This window comes from Somniosus microcephalus, chromosome 5 (genome assembly GCF_052327205.1).
Source record: "Somniosus microcephalus isolate GS21.2 chromosome 5, FLI_Smic_1.0, whole genome shotgun sequence".
Taxonomy (NCBI): Eukaryota; Metazoa; Chordata; class Chondrichthyes; order Squaliformes; family Somniosidae; genus Somniosus; species Somniosus microcephalus.
In genome coordinates this window covers 314,259,503-314,271,197 of record NC_140991.1, presented here as the reverse complement: position 1 = coordinate 314,271,197, position 11,695 = coordinate 314,259,503, and the positions used below count along the sequence as shown (strand labels likewise).

General features: G+C 45.3%; 1 long non-coding RNA gene across 1 annotated transcript; it reads right to left on the bottom strand.

Moving 5' to 3' along the window:
* Positions 1 to 6,760: 6,760 nt before the first annotated feature.
* On the bottom strand, positions 6,761 to 11,470 carry LOC147117877 (uncharacterized). Its single transcript, XR_015078312.1, has 3 exons — positions 11,214 to 11,470; positions 10,471 to 10,588; positions 6,761 to 7,074 (listed from the first exon to the last, which is right to left on the bottom strand). It is a non-coding gene; the product is annotated as an uncharacterized LOC147117877 (long non-coding RNA).
* Between the last annotated feature and the right edge of the window lie 225 nt (positions 11,471 to 11,695).

Here is an 11,695-nt window from a genome sequence, read left to right as displayed (position 1 = left end):
TGAAGTACTTTTTGAAGTGTGGTCACTGTTGTAATGTGGGAAACACGGCAGCCAATTTGCACACAGCAAGCTCCCACAAACAGCAATGAGATAATGACCAGATAATGTTTTTTAAGCGATGTCGGTTGAGGGGACACCGGGGTAGAACTCCCTTGTTCTTCGTCGAAGTAGTGCCACGGGATCTTTTACGTCCATACCCAAATGGGCAGACGGGGCCTCGGTTTATTGCCTCATCCGAAAGACGGCACCTACCGACAGTGCGGCGCTCCCTCAGCATTGCACTGGAGTGTCAGCCTAGATTTTTGTGCTCAAGTCTCTGGAGTGAGACTTGAACCCACCAACCTTCTGACTCAGAGGCGAGGGTGCTGCCCACTGAGCCACAGCAGCCATTCCCTTCTATTTCTGCTTTTGTCTTCCCCTTTTCTCTCTATCCCTCCCCGACTGCTCTCTTCTGTCATCATGCCTCCTTTCATCTCTCCTATCTTGGATACTCTGTCCTCCCAAATCCCTACCCCAATCCTTCATTACTTTTCGACCTTCCTACTCTCCTGCCGCTGTTCCAGGCTTGACTCCTTCTTATCTAAGCCCACAGCTTCTCTCTGTGCCTCTCTTGGCACCCTACGAAGGGCCCATCGAGGCACTCATCACTACCTCCTCACAAGCAGCAACCCCAACTCTCCCATCCTACTCTCTCGCCGACCTTCCCACCCAGCACACCCTCTGGTGGCTAATCTCGCCAATCTCCTCCCCGTCCAACTCATCCGCCCCAGCGCTGACCCTGTGGATGCTGGCAGTGGGCCAGCCATCACCGACCCTCTCCGCATCTCCCCCCAGAATGCCCTTGCCATCCGTGAGTTTATCGTGGATGATTGCATCGACATCAAGGCCCTGGCGGAAACTTGGTTGAGGGGTGATAACACCTTACCCTTAAATGAAGCCTCCCCGCCTGGCTATACCTTCCACCACTTGCCCCGCTCAGACGCCGTGGTGGGTGGTGTGGCTCTCATCATCAAATCACACCTTGGTCTGACCCCCTATACCTCCGTCAGTTTCTCTTCCTTTGGGCATCTCACCTTATTCCACCCCTCTCACCTCTCATTTAAAATTCTCGTTCCCTACCGCCCACCCAAGCGCCATAAAAATTTGATTACTCAGATATCTTCACTGCTTTCCTCCCTCAGCTTCTGCAGCGAGCGACTTCTCATCCTCGGTGATTTTAACCTCCATCTCAATTGATCATGCTCGCTCTCCTCTGAGTTCACTAGCCTCCTGTCCTCCCTTAACATCTCCCTCCATGTAAACTCCCCAACCCATAGTCACGGCCACCCCCTCGACCTTGCCATCTCTCATGACCTCGAAACTCCCATTGTGTCAATCGCAGACAAGGCCATCTCTGACCACTTCCTCGTATTGGTCTCCACCCACATCCCTCTTCCAACGCACCCCGCCCCCCACAATCAATCCTACTTCCTTCTTTCCTTCTGTGTCCATCCCTGGAAAAAACTCTCTCCCAACTCTCTTACAACTACACTTACGAAATCCCAACTGTCCAGCTTTTGGCCCTCCATTCACCATGACATTTCTGCAGCAACCGATCTGCTCAACCATACCCTCACCACCACTTTTGATGCACTAGTCCCTATTAAAACAATTACTCTCTCTCACCATGGCCATTCCCCCTGGTATGGCCCTCACCTTCACTCCCTTAAGTTCAAGGGACGCAGACTTGAATGGATATGGCAGACAACCGGTTTAGCCATTCACCGTCAGATCTGGCTGGACCACATAAAGCATTATCAGGTCCTGCTCTCGTCTGCCAAAATTGTTCATTACTCCAGAATCATTCTGGAATGAAAAGATAAACCCCGGCTTATATTCTCTACTGACAACTGTCTTCTTAAACCCCTCTCCCCTGTCTTCTCCACCCTCAAATCTGACAACAAGTGTGAGGAGCTCATGGACATCTTTGTCTCTAAGATTGAGGTCATCCGTTCAGCTGCCTCTGCCACTTCCCTTCCTTCCCCTACCCACCAGGCGAATCTTGCTCTAAGGTTGCCCCCTGCCCTAGCCCTGAACTCGCAGCTTTCTCCAGTTTCTCTCCAATCCCCCCTCATGACCTCTCCACGTTTATCTTGTCCATGAGACCCACTTCCAGCTCCCTCGACCCTATTCCCACCAAACTGCTGACCACCCAACATCCTTTTCTGGCTCCCATGTTAGCTGACATTGTTAACGGTTCTCTCTCTCAGGTACTGTCCCCCTCTCCCTCAAATCTGCCATCATCACCCCTCTCCTCAAAAAAACAACCCTTGATCCCTCCGTCCTTGCAAACTACCGCCCCCCCTCCAACCTCCCTTTGCTCTCCAAAGTCCTTGAATATGTTGTCGCCTCCCAAATCCGTGCCCATCTTTCCCACAATTCCATGTTTGAATCCCTCCAATCAGGTTTCCGTCCCTGCCACAGGACTGAAACGGTTCTCATTAAAGTCACAAATGACATCCTTTGTGACTGTGACAAAGGTAAACTATCACTCCTCGTTCTTCTTGACATGTCTGCAGCCTTTGACATGGTTGACCACTTCATCCTTCTCCAATGCCTCTCCACCAATTTCAAAATTCTCATCTTTGTTTTCAAATCCCTCCATGGCCTCGCCCCTCCCTATTTCTGTAATCTCCTCCAGCCCCACAACTCCCCGAGATATCTGCGTTCCTCTAATTCTGGCCTCTTGAGAATCCCTGATTATATTCGCTCAACCTTTGGTGGCTGTACCTTCTGTTGCCTGGGCCCTAAGCTCTGGAATTCCCTCCCTAAACCTCTCCGCCTGGCTACCTCTCTTTCCTCCTTTAAGACGCACCTTAAAACCTGCCTCTTTGAACAAGCTTTTGGTCACCTGCCCTAATTTCTCCTTATGTGGCTCCGTGTCAAATTTTTTGTCTGTGCAGTGCCTTGGGGCGTTTTACTATGTTAAAGGCACTATATAAATACAAGGTCTTTTTTGCCAGTGTACCTTCTATCTGTCAACAAAGAAAACTACACTTGTTGTATTCACAGGTGTTGTCAGTTTGTGAATAGTTCATAATAGTAGACCAGCATTTGTTAGCCATGTCAAAATTCCATGTCCAGTTCCCTTTCAAAGTCTTTCAAAGCAAACACACTGATGAATCCTCATGGAATGAGGGGAACACACAATTCGACAATGCTGGGAAATACTGCAAACTACCCATGCTCAAAATGCACAGCTGAGGCTGAAAGCTCTTCACTGTTGTTGAGGGAGTTTTTAAAAAAAAATCTAGTCGAAGCCCAGAGAGAGAGGCTGAGACCTTGAAACAAAAAACATTAATGAATGATAATTTATTGGGTTATTGTGAAAAATATATATACATTTTTATTGCCTTTGAAACATTATTTTGGACAAAAGAAATTTTAATTGTTGGAAAAAATGGCGTTGAACTCTTTTTCGGAAAGCACTGAGCGAGTCAATTTGACAAAAAAAAGGCAACTCAAATCTGTGACCCACAAAGTAAGGATTGCAAGCAGGAAGTGCATGCCATGGCAAGCGATTTTAACAGTGAGGTTTGTGACACCATTTTATTTTTTTGAATATTTGTTCTTGTGATGTGGGGAACACGGTTCCCTTTCAAAGTCTTTCAAAGCAACTCCAAGGTGCCCTGAGGGTTAAAAGAGTCAATTACACAATGTGGAACTAGATCACGTGTAGGCCAGACCCATCCCTTCCCTGAAGCACATCCGTGAATCAGTTTATGACAACTCATTAGCTTTCACAGTCATTTTCTGCTGAGAGCCCACACAGCAAGCTCCCATAAACAGCAATGAGAGAATGAACAGATAATCTGTCTTTTAGCAATGTTGGTTGAGGTATAAATATTGGCCCTGGACAACACCCTTGTTCTTCTTCGAATTAGTGCCATGGGATCTTTTACATCCACCTGAGAGGGCAGACAGATTCTTGGTTTAACATCTCATCTGAAAGATGGCACGTCCGACAGTGCAGCACTCCCTTAACATTGCACTGGAGTGTCAACCTAGATTTTTGTGCTCAAGCCTTTGGAGTGGGACTTGAACCCACAACCTTCTGACGCAAAGGCAAGTGTGCTACCCACTGAGCCACAGACAATTATCATTTGGGGGGGGGTGGGGTGGTCAGCTCTGGAAAGGCTACTTAGTTTGATGGTTGAAAATTAACTGAATTAACCCTATAGACGGCGCTTTTAACCTCAAGCGATTTAGTGATCGTATAATTTCAACAATGTTAGCTCCGATTTTTAATTCTGAGCAATGTTTGGACTTGTAAAATTTCAGCCAGCCCTCGCTTAATCAGGATATTAACTGGCATCCCGCCAGACAATGTTACTGAATTGTGTAAGCAAAAAAAAAAAATAATCAACAGAAACATTTACAACTGAAAGGAAAATGAGACATAATTAATTTTAGCCACTTAATTTTTTTAAACATACTTCATTTCAAAGGCTAATAGCCTTGGAAAGAGGGAGACAGTGCCTTGGTCAGTTGAAGCTAACCAACGGCACTTACCGATGACAGGTTCTTTACAATTCTTTCCAGCACTTTTATTTAAAAATGTAAGAAGCACTCACTCGTGGCACTGTTTGCAGTTGCGTGTCTCTTCGTAGCTGAACGTTCCCTTTCTCCCATTGGAAGGTATTGTAGCTGCGACCAAGGAACTGGTTTGAATGCTATCTGGTCATTCCTTTTATGTGTCAACACAACTGTGTCATAGGATCCAGTCAGCCAATCAATGTCTCCTTTCCTTGTCTTAGGAACCTTATGTGTGGAGACGAACACCCAATACTGTTGGTTCTGTGTCAAGTGAAAATCTATGATAAGGTTCTCACTGTAGTGTATGTACCTTGAAGAAGGAACTATATTCTGCAGCCCCTGTATACTGCAGTACCAGTAGTGACCACCCCTGTATATAAGCCTGTGCAGTAACTTTGTATAGTAGTTCCAGTTTTGTCTCCATTCAGTAAACACCTGTTATAACCAACTTCTGCAGTCCGTGTCTCAATTACACACGAACATTACACTCACCCCACTCTGTTACGTCTATCCTGCTGAAAACGAATGAGGACAAATGATGCATGCAGGTTCCCCGCCCCCCCCACCCCCCGATGGTCCAGTGAGATAAGGTGCCGCCATTAACACTAAACCACGCAGATTGGATGGCTCCGCATTCAATTCCCTAGAGTTGAATTTAGCCATAATAGAACTCAGGGAAGGGAAGGGGGAGAAATATCACCCGGGGTTCCTGCTCGTGATTGCTATCCAATAGTTTCAAGGTAAGAGGCAGGAGGTTTAGAGGGGATTTGAGGAAAAGCTTTTTTACCCAGAGGGTGGTTGGAATCTTGAACTCACTGCCTGAAAGGGTGGTAGAGGCAGGAACCCTCACAACATTCAAGAAGCATTTAGATGAGCACTTAAAACGCCATAGTTTACAAGGCTACAGACCAAGTGCTGGAAAATGGGATTAGAATAGACAGGGCTTGATGGCTGGTGTGGACACGATGGGCCAAAGGGCCTCTTTCTGTGCTGTATAACTCTATGGCTCTAACCCTTGTTGAAATGTGTGTGTGTGTCTGGTGTGAATAGGGTTTCTACAAGTGATAGCCTGCTGACGTACAAGGACCGACTTTCCTGGGTCTTCTCTAGCCAAGCACTAAGCAGGAGCGAAGCACCCATAGTTCAGTGCACATGTCCAGCTGCGGGACAACCTCTAATTCTTGTCTCAGGCCACCTGCCTGGCCCAGAGAGCAGCGCTGGTGGTAGAGCCACTTGCTGGGCGATTAGGATGTTGCGGCTGCGACCAATGCAGCCAGCAGCCAGAAGGTCCCGATCGAAGTGCGAACCTCTGGGTGAGGAGTAAAATATAAAAATGATGGCCTCCCTGCGGATCTTCAACCAGCCTCCAGGGACACCTCTGCCCGGGCAAGACATGGGAATCTGGGGCAGCATTAGAAGGTTGGATACATAGAAACATAGAAACATAGAAGATAGGAGCAGGAGTAGGCCATTCGGCCCCTCGAGCCTGCTCCGCTAATCAATGCGATCATGGCTGATCATCCAAATCCAGTACCCTGTCCCTGCTTTCTCCCCGGTGATCTGGATCTCCACCCTCTTTTCCTGGTGCTCACACCCACCAAATGCTCAGTATACAGGTACAAAGCTCCAAAAAGAAAACCCACCCTCTACTGTCAAGGCTAACGTGCAAAGAACAGGGGGTAGAGTTTCCACTTTGGGCACAATCAGCAATCTGGGCGCAAGTTGTGACGGTTTTAAGAATCATAGAAATTTACGGCATGGTAGGAGGCCATTTCGGTTCATCGTGTCCACGCCGGCCGACAAAGAGCTCTCCAGCCTTATCCCACTTTCCAGCTCTTGGTCCGTAGCCCTGCAGATTACGGCACTTCAAGTGCATGTCCAAGTACCTTTTGAATGTGATGAGTGTTCCTGCCTCTACCACCCTTTCAGGCAGTGAGTTCCAGACCCCCACCACCCTCTGGGTGCAGAAATTTCCCTTCAGATCCCCTCTAAACCTCCAACCAATTACTTTAAATCTATTCCCCGTGGTTATTGACCTCTCTGCTAAGGGAAATAGGTCCTTCCTATCCACTCTATCTAGGCCCCTCATAATTTTATACACCTTGATGTAAGCCCCCAAAGTGCGGACCAAGTGATATACAAGGTCGATGTCACCGGCTTGTTGCAAGAAAGACAGACCAAATAATTGAAGTCACAATGGTTTATTCAGGCCTGGGGAGAACTTCTTGCATCCCTACGCAAGTCCAAACTCCAACAAGCCTCTCAAAAGTCAACATAGTTGTACACATTTTGCCAGCCATACCTCCTCAGAGATCCAATTGATTTAAAAGTTTACACATTAATCACTATCTGGGAGTGGCTGTTCATACAGGTTTAACATATAGTATAAGTTTCATTTCTCTATGAATGAGTCATGCTGGTCTGCTGATTTCTTGGAAATGAGTCATACCCCTTCTGGCCCCTATAAGTTTCATTTCTCCAGACTGGTAGACGTCATTTCTGCAAGTAAGCATACAGGTGGTTCGTACACTTCATCTTTAAACATTCTGTGGCTTTGCCTGTTATAAACCTACTTTTCTGAAATTGAATTATTCTACTCTTATCCATTCTATCAGTTCAAAATGCTGTACATCTGGTTCATTTCTTGTTCTGTGGCTCTGTCTCCAGACATACCTGAAGGTGCAAACTATGGCATATAACATTATCATCATATACAGCCCTATCATTGATATATGTAGTAATTCCCCTTCCCATTCTTTATACCTTCTAGCATACTCCTCACTCTCCTCAAAAGGCACCATCTCTGGCTTACTCATTGTCTTTGTTATATATTTTTAACTGAGTCCAGTGTTTCCACCTTCCTTTACCCGTTCCGGACTCATCTATACAAGCGCATGTGTCACTGTTCATTAATACTTCATAAGGTCCTGACCATCTGGGTGCTAGTCCTGGTTTGGCTGGTATTATTTTTGCCATCACCTTGCTACCTATTGCTGGGACCTCCTTCTGGTCATCCCGTATATCCTGTTCTAGATCCCGTATAATCTGTTGGTCTTTGGCCTCATGTCACTAACTATCTGTATAGATTTATCTTTGGGTAACAGGACAGCCTCCCAAGCAGCCTTCCGGCCATTTGAGACGGTGCTGCAATTAGTTTATAAGATAACTTCCATTTATCAAATCATAATTTCCCTTCTATCACTGTGGGGAAATATTAACTTAACATTAAGAAACTTAAATTTAATAATGTCCAATATCTTTAAATTTTATTCAGTAATACTGAAGTTGTTGCTTGGTGGACTTAAACAGCTGTCAGTGGAAAGGGTTAACTCCTTTGCAGGCTTTTGAAGGTGGAGCAAAACATTATTGCGTCACTTCACTTAACTTAAAAAAAAACATTCCTGACCGAAAGACAGTTGTGGTTTCACACTTTAACTAAACATGAACACTGGGGCTTCATTTGTCAGATTCCCTTTCTCAGCTGCCCGCTTAGCTGCCTCGTCTGCCCATGCATTGCCCTGTTGGTGTCGGTCGGTAATCTTCTTGTGTGCTTTAATTTATTATTGCACACTCTTTGGGTAGGAGAGAGACTCCTACTAATTCCTTGATTATATTCTCGTGTCTTATGGGTCCTCCTCCTGATGTCATATATCCTCGCCTACTCTAGGCTACCATGTAATCAGGCATCACCCCAAAGGCATACCGACTATTTGTATATGTTTACACTTTTTCCTTTAGCTAACCTCAGGGCTTCGGTGAGAGCCATGAAGTCTGCTACCTGAGCCGATGGGCTTTCTTCTAGCCGACTTTCCCTTTTAACCTGTCCGTTGCCATTGTAATGATCCTTACTGTGGTAGTTATAGATGTGGAATGGCCTATTCTGGTCTGGTAATCCCAGGCAGGAGCACTTACAAGGGCTTGTTTCACTTTACAAAAGCTGTTTCATGGTCGGGCCCCAGTCCACCAGCTCCTGGGATGGTATCCCCCCTTTGATCAAATCCTGTACAGGCTGGGCCATTTCTGCATATTCTGGGATAAAGTTCTGGCAATAATTAAATAGCCCTAATACCTCCCCTCCCCTCTCTAGTGCGGTTCCTTCCTGCTGTTTTCTCTAGCTGCTTGTAAGTACTGGACTGATAAATCAAAGCACACAGCCAGTGATTGCGTGCAGCTCCACTTGGTCCTAATGCCCCTCCCATCTGTCTTCGGGCATTTGTCTCTTCCCTTGTGTTAGTATGTATCCTAGGTAGATTTCTTCATCCTTCCCTACCTGTACCTTTCTAGGGTTTAACTCTAGTCCCGCATTCTATAGGGCTCCCTGTACCGTAGTCAATTAAATATTGTAGAGGGACCTGCCACTATTGAATGTTCTTGCGGAGTGGAGTTATTTTATTCAATTTGGACTACACCAATTTACACCAAACAGAATTTCACTGTGGTCACAATGAAAGTCTGGTTTTAACAAGTTAATTTACCTCATAACTCCAAGGTTAAATCTTAGACTGAAACTTAATCTTTTGTTAAACAAACTTTTTGTTGCTCTTCTCAGTTTTTACACTCCAGCTTAACTTAAATTGTAGTCGTTTTTTTCATTCTGGGGTCACAATCTTATTCGCACATTCTTAAAACTTCCAAAATCCAAGACAAGACAAAAGGGTTAAATGCTTTTTTTCAACACAGAGAAGTGGGTGGAGCTAAAACACACAGCAGACATTTCCTTTTTTAAAGGACAAACTTTCAGACAAAGGAATATTGTAACCTCTTAAACAGTCCTAGTCAGGAAAACATTCACACTTTAACACACAATTTCATACAGCCTGAAATTCCAACATATTTTGAAGGTTCCTTTCACTCAGCAAGTCTTGTGTTTTATTTGTCCCGGTACAGATGTTAATAACTTCCATGTTGGTAAAGCTTTAAGTTTATCTTTTTTTTCCCTTTTTAAATCGGTGACTCAGCAGCTTTCCCTGGCTTTCCAAATCCCTGTTTGTTTTTTTTCTTCCTTTGCTGAGTTTTCAAATTGGTTAGCCTGCAAATTAGATCTTTTTCCTTCTTTATCTCTCCCTTCTGTTTCGATTCCTTACATTGTTTCTGGTAACAAGCTAAGATTACCATTCCCTCCTTATCTTTGGTTTCTCCCCTCCACCAAGCCCTTTGGCTCTCTGCACCGTCTTTTTTTATTTTTTTATCTACCAGGAATCGGGTTATAGAATCCAGGTCCCCCCACAGTGGGGAATCCTCCTTTCCATCTCCTTTTTTTTTCATGATTCTAAATTCACTCGTCTCACTTTATATATCTTTTCTCAGAGTTCCTTCTTTACTTCCTGTCAATCACTCCGTTTCGTTAAACACACACACCAACCCTTTAGTCACGAGATTCTGATACTGTGGGATCTGTGTCTCCCTACGTCCTACTTGATCCTGGCCATCACGTGGGACTACTGTTCTCTTAATTCCAGCTCAGGCTAGGCGTTTGGGACAGACCTCACCCTTGTCCATTTTAACCTCTTTGTGACTATTGAGTTATTTCATTTACTCATGATTGTACAATCATTCATTCGTTTACTGAGGTTTCGCCGCCTCTCGGCTTATAAGGATTTCCCGCCTCCCGGGTTAGGGGACTTACCGCCCCTGTTGGTTTACTTTTTCAGCCAGAAGGACTCGCTCTTCACCAAGTGTTAAAACAACCCGCTTAACTACTTCTTTTATGAGCTGCACCTCATGGCCCTACCAGGTTTCTAAACCCTTGTTTTCCGGTACCGCAGTCCGGCAGTTTTAACCGCCTTCAATTAAAGGTGTCTTTCTTTTTATAGTTCTTTTTGTACGTCGATCTTACTTGACGTCTCACCAGCGGTTAACCTCTAATTTTACAGGTGGTAATTTAAACATACTCACCCGTCTTATGTTATCGTTGTCCGAGAGTTTTGTTCAGATCGCGTATCCCATCCTCATCACCAATTGATGTAAGCCCCCAAAGTGCGGACAAAGTGAAATACAAGGTCGATGTCTCCGGCTTGTTGCAAGAAAGACAGAACAAATAATTGAAGTCACAATGGTTTATTCAGGCCTGGGGAGAACTTCTTGCGTCCTTACGCAAGTCCAAACTCCAACAAATCTCTCAAAAGTCCACATAGTTATACACATTGTAAGATTTGCAAAATTTCTGCATCTCCCCGAAGGTTATTATTAATAAAAGGGACCCTGCATGGATATTTTAAATTAAAAAGGGTACCCAAGATGGCGTCCGTGCCTCGTGGCAGAAAGCCTGTGGGAATCCAAAATGGGTTCTGCAGCACAGACAGCTTGGGAGAAATCGAAACTAAGGCTGCAGGCTTTCTGTGAAGAGAAGCATTTGTGTTTTGGACCCAGACAGAACTTTGAATTATGTATTAGACCGAATTGGAGACAGATCTAACTTCAGTGAGGCCTATAGTTAAAGCCATCAAACAGTCTGCATACATAATCGGAAACAGATTAAACACAGCCATCGAGGCTGGACAAGCCCATCAAAGAACTTTCAGGACAATACAAGTCAATTATCAGGCCAGTAGATGCGATTACCAGCCATCTAAAAACCATCAGTACAGATTGCTACCATTGTTTAAACTAGCCCGCCAAATTTAAGACAAAGAACTAACCTGATTTGGCGCGAAGATAAGGATTTTCTAAAAGGGATAACTGAAGGCCCCGAGTGGGTCGGTCGTTCGTCGCTCGCTCTTGCCCTTGACCCTGCTCTCGTGGCTTCGGCCTCTTCAGCTGCCGCTCATACTCGTGCCCTGGCGTCATGGCGGGTTCTCTCCCCGGAGCAGATTTTCAGTACACCATACCAACTGCTAGGAAGGGGAGCGAGGCCTAAGTCCACAGCCCTCCAGGATGCCCAGGCCACAGAAAGGGGCGAGACTGTTAAGTCTGTGAATTATTTAGTTAATTAAGACACAGACTAATGAGTAACAATAAAAACAGGTCTTTACTGGTTGGAGGTAGGGACTATACTGAATACAAGATTACTGCACAGTGCTTATATACCGGTGTGTTCACCCCCGGTATTACGTCTACAGCAGCCTGAGAAAGTAGTACATCTCTTAAGGTGGAACAGGCTTAAGCTCTCTTAAGGTGGAAC